Here is a 13956-nt window from a genome sequence, read left to right as displayed (position 1 = left end):
TTAGAGTGGTACATTTGTTACAATCGATGAAACTATAATATATTGACACATAGTCACCCGAAGTTCACAGTTTACATAACACTCACTCTTGGTGTTATTCATTCTAGGGCTTTGGACAAACGTACAATGACATATATCCAGCATTATAGTTTAATATAGAATTTTCCCCCCCAAATCTTCTGAGCTCTACCTATTCACCCCTTCTTTCCCAACCTCCCCAGTAAGCACCAGCTCCCCAGGTGGTGACTGGCCCTGGAGATAATGGGTAGCGTTTGGAAAGCTGTGTTGAGGAACTGGAGGGGAGGGTGGCGAACTGGGTGTGCTTTCGGATAGGCCAGGCCAGCACTCCCACTGAGAACAGCTGGCTCCATGGTTCCTGGTGGACCCAGAGCAGGGGTGTCTGGGGTTTTTCCCACCACAGCTCACACACAGGTCTGGAAGGACAGAGAGGAGGTATGGGAATTCAGAGGATCAGGCACCTTCTGGCATCTCAGAAAAGTTGATCCCCAAGGACACCCAGCCTTGGTTGTGTTGTTTCAAGAAGTCAGCTAAGAGACCAAGAGTGGGTATCGAGGCAGTGATTAAACTACCAGAAGCCATCTTGAAGGGTGATTCTTGAAGGAAGCAACTCCCCTGGATGCTGGGGGAAGGGCAGGCTATGGGGGAGGGCCTCCTGGGAAAAGGGCCTTTACCACCACCAGGCAGAGGCAGACGGGAAGAGGCTAGGCCTCTGGGCCTCCAGACTGAAACTGAGTCACCTCAGCCCCACCAGCCCAGCCCTGCCCCCCCCCCCAGCGAGAGTGGGGCCAGGTGGTCATCATATAAAAACCTTTGCCAGGGCGTCAGCACCCACACTGGCCACAAGGGCTTTGCTGGGGTAGCAGGTGACAGCATGATGGCCTCCTCATGCTTTTTGTGGTGGGCCATGATCTCCTGCACACACTTTTTGTTGTCCAGGCTCCACAGACTCCACAGACACAGAGACCACTCGTGGCTTCCCACCAAGGCAAGAGACTGCGTCCAGGTGGGCAACCGTAGAGTGCACGCCTTTCCCTGTCCAGTTGTCCAGAAGCAGAGGCCTCTGTCGTCGTGGGCAGTGAAGAGGAGGGGCTGGTTTGGATGACTCACCACCTGGTTGATCTGGGTTGAGCTGCTGCCCCCATGGGGCTCCAGCATGAGGAGGGCACTGCCAGCCTTCAGGTCACACAGGATGGTGTCACCAGAGCAGAAGGAGGTCCTAATGTGGACAGATTCGGTACTGGTGAAAGCCACTAAGGTGTGGATCCCATGATTACTGGCTATGGGGAAGGTACAGAGGTAGGTCAGGCTACTGCTCTTAGGGTCCCAGATTTGGACAGCGCCGTCAGAGGAGCAGGATGCCAGGCACTGGAAGATGGGACTGAAGGCCAGGCCCCACACAGCGTCCCCATGGCCCTCCAGGAAGTGACTCAGCATATTCAGGCCATGCCATCCTAGGGGCCCACACTGTGCTCTGGAATCTAACCGCTGTGGTTGCAGGTTCCAGCCTCACCACTGCAAGAGCATTCCTTGCTGCCTATGGCTCCTGCCAACACAGGGCCCCAGTGGGCACAGACAGGTTCCACGTCTAGTGCAGCATTCTTCTTGGCTGGGAAGACCTTCTGCAGGTTCCAGAGCTTGAGCACGTGGTTCTCAGAAGCGGTGGGCAAAGCCAACTGGCTGTGTGGAAAGCCAGAGATCAGATGACATCCTAGTGTGAACAAAGGGTAAGTTAGGGATTCCACATCATTTTAAAGTCATCTCCTTAAAAGTCACAGCTGAGGTCGCTGTCATTGGTGACAGTGAGATCTGCCAAGTCCCCCAAGCTCACCTCTCCAACCCTATTAGTAGTTCCCATGATGAAAACATCTGAGAAGAGACCAAAGGAACCTTCATGCGGCCGGCAGAGGGGTGTGCCAGGCGGTGGGCCAGATACTTTGGGGGACAACTCATCCACATCCCAAAGGTCAGCTAAAATTCCCAGGAGATTGACCAGCTGGCTTTCCAGCTTATAGTGGGTCCCGTCTCTAGCGCATTCCCAAGGGTCCAGAGAGCACTCTCCGTTCTCTCATTAGTCAGGAAATCGAATTTGTTTATGGCATCTTCTGAGTTGTCCTCCTCATCCGTCTCAGGCACCAGAGCCTTGGCCGGCAGCTTCACACGCTGCTCCTTGTGCCGCGCACTGTCCGGCTCGTCGTCCTGTGGCGTCTGCGTCCTCACAGTTCTGCGGGAAGGAGATCTGCCCAGCACCGAGCTGCCCAAGCGCACTTTGCCATCTTCGCTTATCGTATTTCTCTCGATCTGTTCCTTGATCTGTTTCAGCAGCAGCGACTTCCCACCGCTGAGCGCCCGGGGCCCAGAGTGACCCTCAGGCTCCTTTCGCTGTGCTCCACGGCCCCAGTGAGCTCCAACGTGCGTCTCAGGAGGGACCGCACGCGCCTGGGAGCAGGTCCAGGGTGGGGTCTGTATAGCCCACCTCTTCCAGGTACCGTCGGAGGAGATGCTGCCCCTCCTGGCACACCAGTGGGCTGTTCTCCGGGGTGACAGACTCCACGGGCCATGGGAGACTTGTTCTGACAGTTTTTATTTACTTCCATCCTGGTTCGAGTCTGTCCCAAACTTCAATTTATGGTGATATTTTGACTCTCTCCTGCTTCAGCGCACGTTCTGACATCTTGATCTGCCGCACCAGGTGTGTATTGAGTTTCTCTTGCCCTTTCGCTTCTCCCTGGAGGAAGGCCACCTGAGCCTGCAGCTCGGCGCGCTCAGCCTCCCAGCGGGCCTTCTTGGCTTGGAAGCGTGCCTACTCCTGCTGGATCAAGTGCAGGATCCCAGGCGGGCTCGGGGCTCTGGCCCTGCTGAACCCGGAGCTGCCCCCACCGCTGCCTGTCTTAGCAGTTGGCCGGCCCCTCCCCGGGGGCGGGGACAGAGACCTGGCTGGCCCCTAAACTATACATATCTTGATGACAACAGTTCTCCTGTGTTTGTTCTGTCCTTGTTAAATCTGGGAGCTCCTAGGGACTATGAAGAAGCTTCTACCCGGATGCTTTGCCTGCAAGTGTAGTGATTTATTAGAAAATATTTACTACTACTACACTTTTATATCAGAACAATGTGTAAGTAAAGAGAAGTTTTTACAGATCTCTGAAAACATGATCTTTTCCGTTGTAATGCAGCATCTTGCTTAAAAACACGTTTTAACCTTTCAGGAAAGAGATTTTGCGTGTCCGAAGGTAGTCCTGCAGCCTTACCAAAAGCTTGCTTCAGCTTACAATAGGAAATGTTGAATTTTACCAAGTTATGTTTTAGATCATAAATATGAGTGTGCCCCACCACCAGCAGCAGCATGGGGTGTGTGTACAACAGGACAATGAAATAAGACTAGTTGACCCACAAACTATTTGACCTTGCCTATGACTCTGTACAGTTCAGAGGAAAACAGAGACCTAGAGGAACATCAAGATGACTGGAAGGCAGTGTTCCCCAACATTAGTCACATTAGGGCCTACATAAAAAAAATCGTATTTAATAATATCTGTATGGCACACTGGGGTAAACAGAGAGGTCTTCTGTCTGCTAGAGGAGACTATCCAGTGGTTCTAGTCACCTCAGACCCCAACAAGTTACCCCAAAGACCAAAAGGCTCGATATTGTAGCACATTATATGCTTAGGAATATCAGTTGGAAAATTTGGCCTTAAATATAGAGTCTATGGATTATTTATCTCTACATTCTGAAAATCTAGCAGAGGGTTGCTGCTCTCAAAAACATTATTGAATGATAGATGTGGACATGCAGATTCCTTCTGCACCCAGAGAAAGGAATGTGTAGGACTCAAATAGCTGAAGTCCCTAGGATACTGGACTGACCATTCGGAACCAGCTTAATCAGAAGGTCCTGCTAGTCATCCTCATCTATCATTTGCATAGGCTTTCAAACAATATATTTTAAAATACAGCCAGCAGGTGAGGCAAACACACATTCATTGACGATAGAAATGCAAACAGGTGCCACCATTCTAGAAATGCAGAGAATATGCCTTAACATTTTCATATTCTTGGGCTTTTAGGAATCTATCCTAATGAAAATTTCAAAGATGCCAACAAAATATATATACAAAGATATTTATCATAGCACTATTTTGCACAATATCGAGCATTGATTAAGTAAATTACCATATAATGGAGTTTTATAAAAATTTTTAAATTTTATTAACAAAAAATTTTGATGACATGGGAAATACTTATACTGCAGTATCAGGTGATAGAAACAGAATACAAAATGGTACATGAATTACAATTTCAATCATTTTAAATATATTGTTATACAAACATATCAATACTCAAAAAATGACAAAATGACCACTGGGGATGAGATTTTGGGCATTTTCTGTTTTCTCCCCTTCATTTTTCTGTATTTTCTAAATTTTTAACAGTAATACTGATAAAGTTTTATAATAAGATATTTTTTAAAATTTTGTTTTTGAAATCTATAGTAAGATATGAAGTGCTTATAATAGTAAGAAAAAATCAAGATGCATGGTATAATACAAATATTTAACTTTTTAAAAAGTATATCTATATTTAGAAAGGAAAACTCCAAAATGATAAATGTAGTTGTCTCTGTGTAATTAGATTGGGGCAATTATCATTCTCCTTTTTTTCCTACATTTTTCAATTTCACGCAATAAAAATATATTAACTTTATATTGATAACAGCAACAAAACTTCTTAGTTTTTATTCTAAATTCAACCATTAATTGATACTTGGTAGAATTTTTTCAAATAGAAGATTAAATAAGGCTAAGTTAAATTGAAGGAGGCTAGCGAGCAAGGGAAAAAAATCTTTCGCCAAAAATATCTAGTGAAACAAGAAAAAAGACTCATTGTAAGATTGAAAAGACTTCATTCAACTCCATTTTCATAATCTAGTCTGCAGTCACTGTTACACTTGAGAACAGCAGTTAAACTTTGACATTTTCTGTACTATTACAGATAGTGACTTCTCTTTTCATCCCAAACAACTCCAGCTAAGTCCTTTTTTTTTTTTTTTTTTTTTATACAGAGACAGAGAGAGAGTCAGAGAGAGGAATAGACAGGGACAGACAGACAGGAACGAAGAGAGATGAGAAGCATTAATCATTAGTTTTTCGTTGTGACACCTTAGTTGTTCATTGATTGCTTTCTCATATGTGCCTTGACCGCGGGCCTTCAGCAGATCAAGTAACCCCTTGCTCGAGCCAGCGACCTTGGGTCCAAATTGGTGAACTTTACTCCAACCAGATGAGCCCACGTTCAAGCTGACGACCTTGGGGTCTCGAACCTGGGTCCTCCACATCCCAGTCCGACGCTCTATCCACTGCATCACCGCGTGGTCAGGCAAGTCAATTTTTTAATTTAAAGCATTTCTAGAAAACAAGATACTGTTGAACAGACATAAAAACAATAAAAATACAATGTCTCTTTGTCGTCTTTTTCATCTTCAACATGTTTTGCTAAAATCCAGGGATGCTTGAATGACAATGGTCCCCAGATAGAGGGAGACAACTGATCCAGATCAGAGATGGTCAGAGTGCTGATGGGGTGTGTGTGGGGGCGGGAGTGGTATTTTTGTCAGAAGATGAATTGGTAAAAAAGTCCTAATACATCTGAATATACTAAAAAGACACTTAAACAACTGGAGGAATTTGGCCTTGAATTAGCAATATATTCATAGAAAAGTTAACAAACGTGAAAACCAAGATAATTACTAAGTCCAAAAAAAGCAAGAGGCAGAAAAGGAAAAGTCATCATATAATATCAGCTACCAATAGCATATTATAGCAGTAATAATATAAACCATAAATATTTATCTAACCAAAATTATAATATGACTATATTGGGAGGTTGGATGTATACATGGCTGTGTTCCTATCTGCCATAGCAACTTCTATAGCAGGGAATCAATAGATTATATATAATTTTGCTAAAAAATAAAAGTAGTAATATAACCATGTCATTGAGTTATATGAAGGTAAATACAGAAAAAGAATCAGCTAACAGTGGTCCTGAGGATGGTGTGGTCTACTGCTGGATAATGGGCATACCTAAAATACAAAGACACACTAGGAAGGGCTGATATAACTTTCTTTCTCTCACCACGCCTGTAACAAGTTTGCTTATGGGGTTTCTCTGTGAGTAGATGCTTAATTATACCCTGCTCCCTATTCTATTTCAGTGTTTGGTTTTTATTGCAAAGAAAGTATGGACATCTGCTTTACAGTCATTTCTGTTTATTTGAAAAATTAAAACTGATTTAAATAAATGAGCATCTCCATTTTTCTGCATAGCTTTTGCCTGGCAGAAACCATCTTTTCATAATCAGAGAGTAGTAGCTGAGCGGTGCTCCTCCTCTGCACTTCCCCATGGGGCTGAACACATTTGAAAGACAGCTTGGTGCATTTAGCTCACATATACACAGTTCCATTAACCATAATGTGGCTAATGAGTCTAAATTTAGACCTATTACCTTTGAAAATCTGTTTTTCTTTTCCACTGATAATACCTTTTATTCTCTGTAATGGGAGGAAGTCCAGTTTTTTATTGTGTGAAGCAAAGAGTTTTATTTTTTTTCCCATGTAGTACTTAAAACGTTTTCATTGCATGAAATTTGTTTTGACTTTAGATGCTGGTTTTACTTTTTTTCTTCAACTAATATCACTGATTATTTCCAGCAAATGTACTATTTTGCCTTTCTGTTCAGCAGTATTTCCAGGGGTGCTTAAGTATTTCTGTGTATTCCAGCTGTTTATAGAATCTTCATGTTTCGCTGTGTTTTTTGCTTTATTTTTTGAGGCTCATCCCACAGTTACACTTCATGGAGTTGCATCCAGCCAAGTAACTATGTTCCAGTGAGGAGGCAGGAAAATCACCTTTCCCAAGAAGGTCTACCACTGACGAAGGAAAATGTGACTTGAAGAACTGCATGCAGATGGAAGGCAACTTGTTTTCTTGTTCGGCTGCTAAAACATTAATTTCATTAAAAGATAGGCTGTGGGTATTCGTGTGCAAAGAAGCACCAGATAGAGCCCAGATCATCTGGGATGGCAAAAGTTACACTATTTTTTTGAAAGACTTTTTTGAATACTAATACTTATCATTAGTACTAAGGGAACACTTGTAACTTACGGTTTGTGTTTACATATTGGGTATATCTGTTCTTTGTCTAAGACTTTAGAAATTAATCATGCTCTCTCGCACAAAGTACCTGCTCAATGAAAAGGCGGTCTTAGTCCTTAGTCTCCTTTTGCTTTTTTTTAATAATAAAAACAAAACTGAATCAATTATTACATTCTAGATTAATTTTACACTGTATTAAAGCTTTGCATTGTATTAGTTTTTGACCAAGTCAAAACACTTAAATACAGAGCATGTTACATTTTACTTTATGCTGATGGGAACATAAAAAATTTTCACCCTTTTCTAGCTTTTTTTTTCTAGTGAAGTCAAAGGCAGGGAGGCAGAGAGACAGACTTACGGATGTGCCCTGGCTGGGATCTACCCAGCAAGTGCTCCACCCAGGCGATGGTCTGCCCATCCCCGGCTGCTGCTCTGTTGTTTGGCAAGTGAGCCTTCTCAGTGCCTAAAGAGAGGCTATGGAGCCATCCTCAGCACCCGGGGCCAACTTGCTCAAACCATTTGTGCCATGGCTACAGGGGAAGAAGAGAGAAAAGGAGGAAGGAGAAGGGTGGAGAAGCAGATGGTCACTTCTCCTGTGTGCCCTGACCGGAAATCAAACCTGGGACTTTCACACACCAGGCCGATGCTCTACTGCTGAGCCAACCAGCCAGGGCCCTAGCTATTTTTTTTATAACAGTGTGAATTTGATTAGATGTATTCATCTGGGCTAAATCTGGTAGACGAATTGGTCCAAGTCCAAACTTAGCAGTTTCTCAGGAGTGTGTAGCTTTATGTATGAGCCCATATTTACTCCTAACAGTTGTTACTCTCCAAGAATATATTCTATTTTAGAATTCAGTTTTGAGCTACTTAAAGCTTCATTTGGTAATTTGGTGGATTTGATGGTAATCTTGTATTTTGGCTATGTAGAAGAAATTTAGACTTTTAGACTGAAAGTAAAACGTCTTCTTTTCTTATATTAATTAAAAGTATTCGATTTATTTTCCCTTGGATTTATAGCATTGTGACTATTGAGTGTGTGTGTGTGTGTGTGTGTGTGTGTGTGTGTGTGTGTTTGGATCTATATCTTTTGGGGCATCAATTTTATAATCTAACATCTACTGGGGGTGTTGGTTTGGTTTGTTGTTGTTGTTGTTGTAATGAAGGAGCTAGATTAATTTTTTTGTGTTCAGCAAATATGCTGATATTTTTTAAGTTTTTGTCCATCTCTCATACCCAGTCCTTTATTCAGAATCTGAAAAGGAATAAGATACAAAGTTAAATTACATAATTTATAGGCATCCCATCAAAATCATATCCTAAAGCCTGCTTCAAAGCAGAACAAAACATTGCTTGATTTTTTTTTCATTCACTCTATCTATCGTCTAATTTTTATGTGGGCCATCAGGCTTTACTTACTAATTGTTAGAATAGTGAAGGATTCCATCTCACTATAGCAGAGCAAACAGCTTAAAACTGAATCCTGAGCATCCCAGTTGACAAGAGTTTTTCCTGGCAGTCATTCTCACGGGGTCCAGCCTCCTGCATGGTGTGCACATTTCCTGACAGTTCCTGACATGCATAGCACAGGGCACCAACACTTTAACACTTAAGTTTCTCAGAAAACTCAGAGTGAGGAACTTATTTATATTTTCCTTTCTTGGAGAACATGCAGATGTTCACATTTTAAAGTGGGTTGGAACTCTTTATTTATTTAATTTTTTAGCGAGAGAGATAGAGATAGAGGGACAGACAGGCAGGAAGGGAGATAAATGAGAAGCATCAATTCTTTGTTGCAGCACCTTAGTTGTTCACTGATTGCTTTCTCATATATGCCTTGACCCGTGGGCTACAGCAGAGCCAGTGACCCGTTGCTCAAGCCAGTGACCTTGGGCTCAAGCCCACATCCTTGGCCTTCAAGCTAGCAACCTTTGGGCTCAAGCCAGTGATTATGGGGTCATGTCTATGATCCCATGCTCAAGCCAGTGACCCCACACTCAAGTTGATGAACCCGTGCTCAAGCCAAATGATCCTGTGCTCAACTGGAGACCTCAAGGCTTGAACCTGGGTCATCTGCATCCCAGTCCGAAGCTCTATCCACTATGCCACCACCTGGAATTCTTTCTAATAAAAAAGATATGCATAGTTATAAGTTACTGCTTATAAGTTAGTATTTTTCCCCCCTCTCCTTCCTAATTCTGACCACGTCTTCACCACATATTTGATAGAAGGATAGCTTAAGTTATTGTAAGTTTATGGTCTATTAGGATTTTTATTTTTTTGAGTGATATTTCCACTTAGTCAAAAAGTATAATGATTTAGTTAAAGGGAAGTATAAGTGGATGCCAAATTTGACTCTACTGGAGAAATAGCTATGTTTGTGGGAAAGACAATTTCAGGTACCATGTGTGCTAAGCTCTTCCTGGACATCATAAAGAATCCAACTAAAACAAAGTTTAAAACTATTTCAGATGTGCAAGTCTATTGAAGCCAATATTTTATTTTAGAGATTTAAGTCCTTATACTGCAGTTCTGTGGCTTTTAATTTAAAAAAGATGAAAATAAATGGTCATGATATTTTTCTGCTTATCTATATGTTTATTTGAAAATTAAGCAGATTAATAGAAAAGAGGTAAGGACAGATGTGCAGTGCTTTTTAATTAAAAATTTTTAATAATAAATTAGAGAAAATATGGTTCCATTTTTATCGCATGCCAGATCAACAAATGCTCTAATGAACAAATATCAACATTTGTGGCCTTTATTCTGACATTTCCAGAAGAGCTTGGATGCTTCAAGAAGATCATAAAAGTCTTAGTTCCTAATACATAAGCTGTTGTGTGTGAGGTTTTTTTCTCTTTTTTAACATAAAGCAAGCTGTCCTTTGTGTAATTGTACAGTTAAAAAAAAATGAACTGTCACAGATACTAAAGCTGGGCATTCAACATACTATATTTGACTCACGTGTTCATAGAATGTGGTGCAAACAAATGTTTTCTCGACTTACATCCAAGAAAGTTAAAATATTACTTTAACACATGTGAAAAGTAGAGCTCTCTAACTATTTGGCTAGATATAATTCCAGGCTGTCTAAGTTGAATAATTTCCTCAGGCATTCCAACTTTGATCAACCCCAGCAAGAAATCGTAGCATGCCTGTAAAGAAGCCAATGCATCTGTACATATGTCCTGAGGTAGATCAGGAGGAGAGAGAATGCCAAAAAAGAGAATTTTTTCTGTCGCTAAGGAGCAATTACGAAACGAAATGGAAAGTTTTTTTTTGTTTCCTTAGGAACTCTTTCTAGATAATTGAGCCTCTGATGTCTAACTCTTCCCTGTGGTTCTGTATTAATACATAAAAGATACTTCATTTGGTCTCATGAAAATGTTTTCTAGCTAATTCTGCTGAAACTTATTCGGTAAAGTCCATTAATTCTTAAACATTCCATTCTTTAATAATGTAATGTTCATTGGTTAAAACATAAACAATAGTCTATATCTCAGCAAAAAAAGAAAGGAGGGAAGAGAAGAAAATCAGCTAAAATAGTTAACATATTTGCTTCTGAGAAAGGAGAAATGGAGGAGATACAAAGGTTAGTGTAAATGCTGCTGTTTTTACATAAGAAACCTTGTAGAATTATTTGGCTTTTTAAACAAATGTGTTTAAAATTTCAGTGTAGGCCCTGCCCAGTTGGCTCAGCAGTAGAGTGTCGACCCGGTGTGTGGAAGTTCCAGGTTCAATTCCCGGTCAGGGCACACAGGAGAAGCGCCCATCTGCTTCTCCACCTTTCCTCTTCTCTTTTCTATCTATTTCTCTCTTCCCTTCCCACAGCCAAGGATCCATTGGAGCAAAGTTGGCCCGAGTGAGCACTAAGGACGGCTCCATGGCCTCAGCCTCAGGCATTAGAATGGCTCTGGCTACAATGGAGCATCACCCCCGGTGGGCATGCCGGGTGGATCCCAGCTGGGTGTATGCGGGAGTCTGTCTGACTGCCTCCCCACTTCTAACTTTGGGGGAAAAAAATTTAAAAAATTTTTTTCAGTGCAAATTTAAAACTTACATCACACACAATAACCATATGCTCACAAATCACCTCCCTCAATTCCTAACATAATGAATTAGACAGTGGTTATAATTCAATATGGCATTTCTTATTTATAGTTATGTATAGTCATCTAAGAAAATAAGCACATGACATGGTTTTTTTTGTTTGTTTGTTTGTTTTGTTTTTTTTTTTTTCTGAAGTTGGAAACGGGGAGGCAGTCAGACAGACTCCTGCATGCGCCCGACCAGGATCCACCCAACATGCCCACCAGGGGGCGATGCTCTGCCCCTCTGGGGTGTTGCTCTATTGCAACCAGAGCCATTCTAGCGCCTGAGGCAGAGGCCATGGAGCCATTCTCAGCGCCCGGGCCAACTTTGCTCCATGGAGCCTTGGCTGCAGGAGGGGAAGAGAGAGACAGAGAGGAAGGAGAGGGGGAGGGGTGGAGAAGCAGATGGGCGCTTCTCCTGTGTGCCCTGGCCGGGAATTGAACCCAGGACTTCCACACGCCAGGCCGACGCTCTACCACTGAGCCAACCGGCCAGAGCCACATGACATGTTTTTAATTTTAAAATTAGCAGGTTCATAAAACTAAATAAAAAATGCGATCCTGAATTGATCCTGGACTAAAAGTATGTATGTATGTATGTATGTATGTATGTATGTATCTATCTATCTATCTATCTATTCATCTTTCATCTATCACATGTTGGAACAATTCCCAAAATGAGAACAAGGTCTATAGATTTAGATAATAATATCCTATCAATGTTATTTTCTGATTTTGATAACTGTACCATAGTTATGTAAGAGAATTTCCATGTTCTTTAGAAATATAAACTGGACAATTTAGAGTTAAAGAAAGCATCAGGCCTACAGTTTATTTTCAAATAGTTCAGAAAAAAAATTTACATCTATATCTATCTTTCTATATAGAAAGAATGATAAAACAAATGTAGCAAAATGTTAACAATTAGTGAAACTAGGTAAATGGCATATGGGAGCTCTTTGTATTAAATTACTCTTACAACATTTATGTAAGCTTAAAATTATTTGAAAATTAAAATAGTAAGCAAGCCAATAGATGACAATAATAAGTGGCTGGGAATATGGCCCAAGACATTTACATTCAGTTCAATTCTCTAATTATTATACGCTTTTCCCATTCTGAAGGACATTTTTCTGTAAAATACGGTGGTTTGAACATGTAAGAAACTCACTTAATTCAATCTAGTTATCATCATCAAATGTTTACATTGATTGGCATATCCATTCAAAAACTCCTCTAGCAATATCTCCAAGGGGAATGTTTACTACTGTCTTTTCCATTAGTGCATATTCTTCTCTGGTGCAGGCTAGTTAACACGTACTTTTTCTGTTCCAGTCTAGAGCTAGCTGGTCTAGTCATTTCAATCTTTCCAATTAAATACCAGTTAAAGAAGCCAGCTATTTTATTTCCGGGCTGTTTCAGTTAGAACTGTGTATGGCTAACAGTATATTAACAAAAGCTTTTTTTCTCACTTAACAAAAATGTCAAGTGGTAAACTATTGATGGCATTTGCCCAGGTTAGTGATGTCAGGACTGGCGTTTCTCTGATTCTCTTGGTATTTGCCTCCTGGTGGCAAGATGGCTGCCATATTTTCAGTCAAGTTCAAGGCAGGGGGAAAGAGGTAGGAACAGCACTAACCATACCTCTCCTCTTCATAGGAGACTTCTTTTTACCTCTTAAGTACTGGAACTGTGTCACACCAGCATCCCTAAGAAAGAGTAGGGGAGACTGTGAGAGCAGAGAATAGGAGTATTACTCCGTGGGCAATCTTAGACCATGGGTCTTACTTGGGAATCCTTCTTGCTTAAGACTGAGCACATTGCCACTCTGAAAAAAATCAGGGTTCTATGAGAAAAAGAAGGGAGAGTAGGGAGACTGGGAAGGCACCAAAAGCATCGTCCACAGGTTCCCAGTTCTAGTCACCAGACTGTTGGTTACAGTCCAGAGAACAGTTATTCATTCAATTTCATATAAAACTCTACCCACTAACCAACTTCCTTTTTCTTAGTCAGCTCTGAGAGAACACGTGGCCCAGTAAATTGTTAAGGCCTGTTCTACTGGCACTTGAAGTTGTTTTCTGGTTCATTCAACAACTTGAACTCTTTGAAATTGGGCCTTCCTCCTTAGCTGGATTCTGAGGATGAAGTATCCTCAGAAGAGGTGTGTGTCAGTTCAAGTCAGAGTCTTACAGGCAATTTTCAAAATTTATACCTAATTTAATGAAGGGAATACTTTGTTAAAGAGAAGTAGCTTGTCGGCCCTGGCCGGTTGGCTCAGTGGTAGAACGTCGGCCTGGCGTGCGAGGTCCCGGGTTCGATTCCCAGCCAGGGCATACAGGAGACGCGCCCATCTGCTTCTCCACCCCTCCCCCTCTCCTTCCTCTCTGTCTCTCTCTTCCCCTCCCGCAGCCGAGGCTCCATTGGAGCAAAGATGGCCCAGGCGCTGGGGATGACTCCTTGGCCTTGCCCCAGGCGCTAGAGTGGCTCTGGTCGCGGCAGAGCGACGCCCGGGAGGGGCAGAGCATCACCCCCTGGTGGGCGTGCCGGGTGGATCCCGGTCAGGCGCATGCGGGAGTCTGTCTGACTGTCTCTCCCCGTTTCTAGCTTCAGAAAAATATATATAAAAAAAAAGAGAAGTAGCTTGTCAGAATAATTCTATAAGTATAAGCCTGACCAGGCAGTGGCGCAGT

The 13956-nt window shown here is 42.1% G+C and overlaps 1 pseudogene; it reads right to left on the bottom strand.

Annotated features, from left to right (window-relative positions):
- Window positions 1-817: 817 nt before the first annotated feature.
- On the bottom strand, window positions 818-2975 carry LOC136379027 (striatin-4 pseudogene; annotated as a pseudogene).
- Between the last annotated feature and the right edge of the window lie 10981 nt (window positions 2976-13956).

The sequence above is a fragment of the Saccopteryx leptura genome, chromosome 7 (assembly GCF_036850995.1).
Source record: "Saccopteryx leptura isolate mSacLep1 chromosome 7, mSacLep1_pri_phased_curated, whole genome shotgun sequence".
Lineage (NCBI taxonomy): Eukaryota > Metazoa > Chordata > Mammalia > Chiroptera > Emballonuridae > Saccopteryx > Saccopteryx leptura.
Note: the sequence above shows the minus strand (reverse complement) of the source record. Positions and strands in the feature narration are given on the sequence as shown.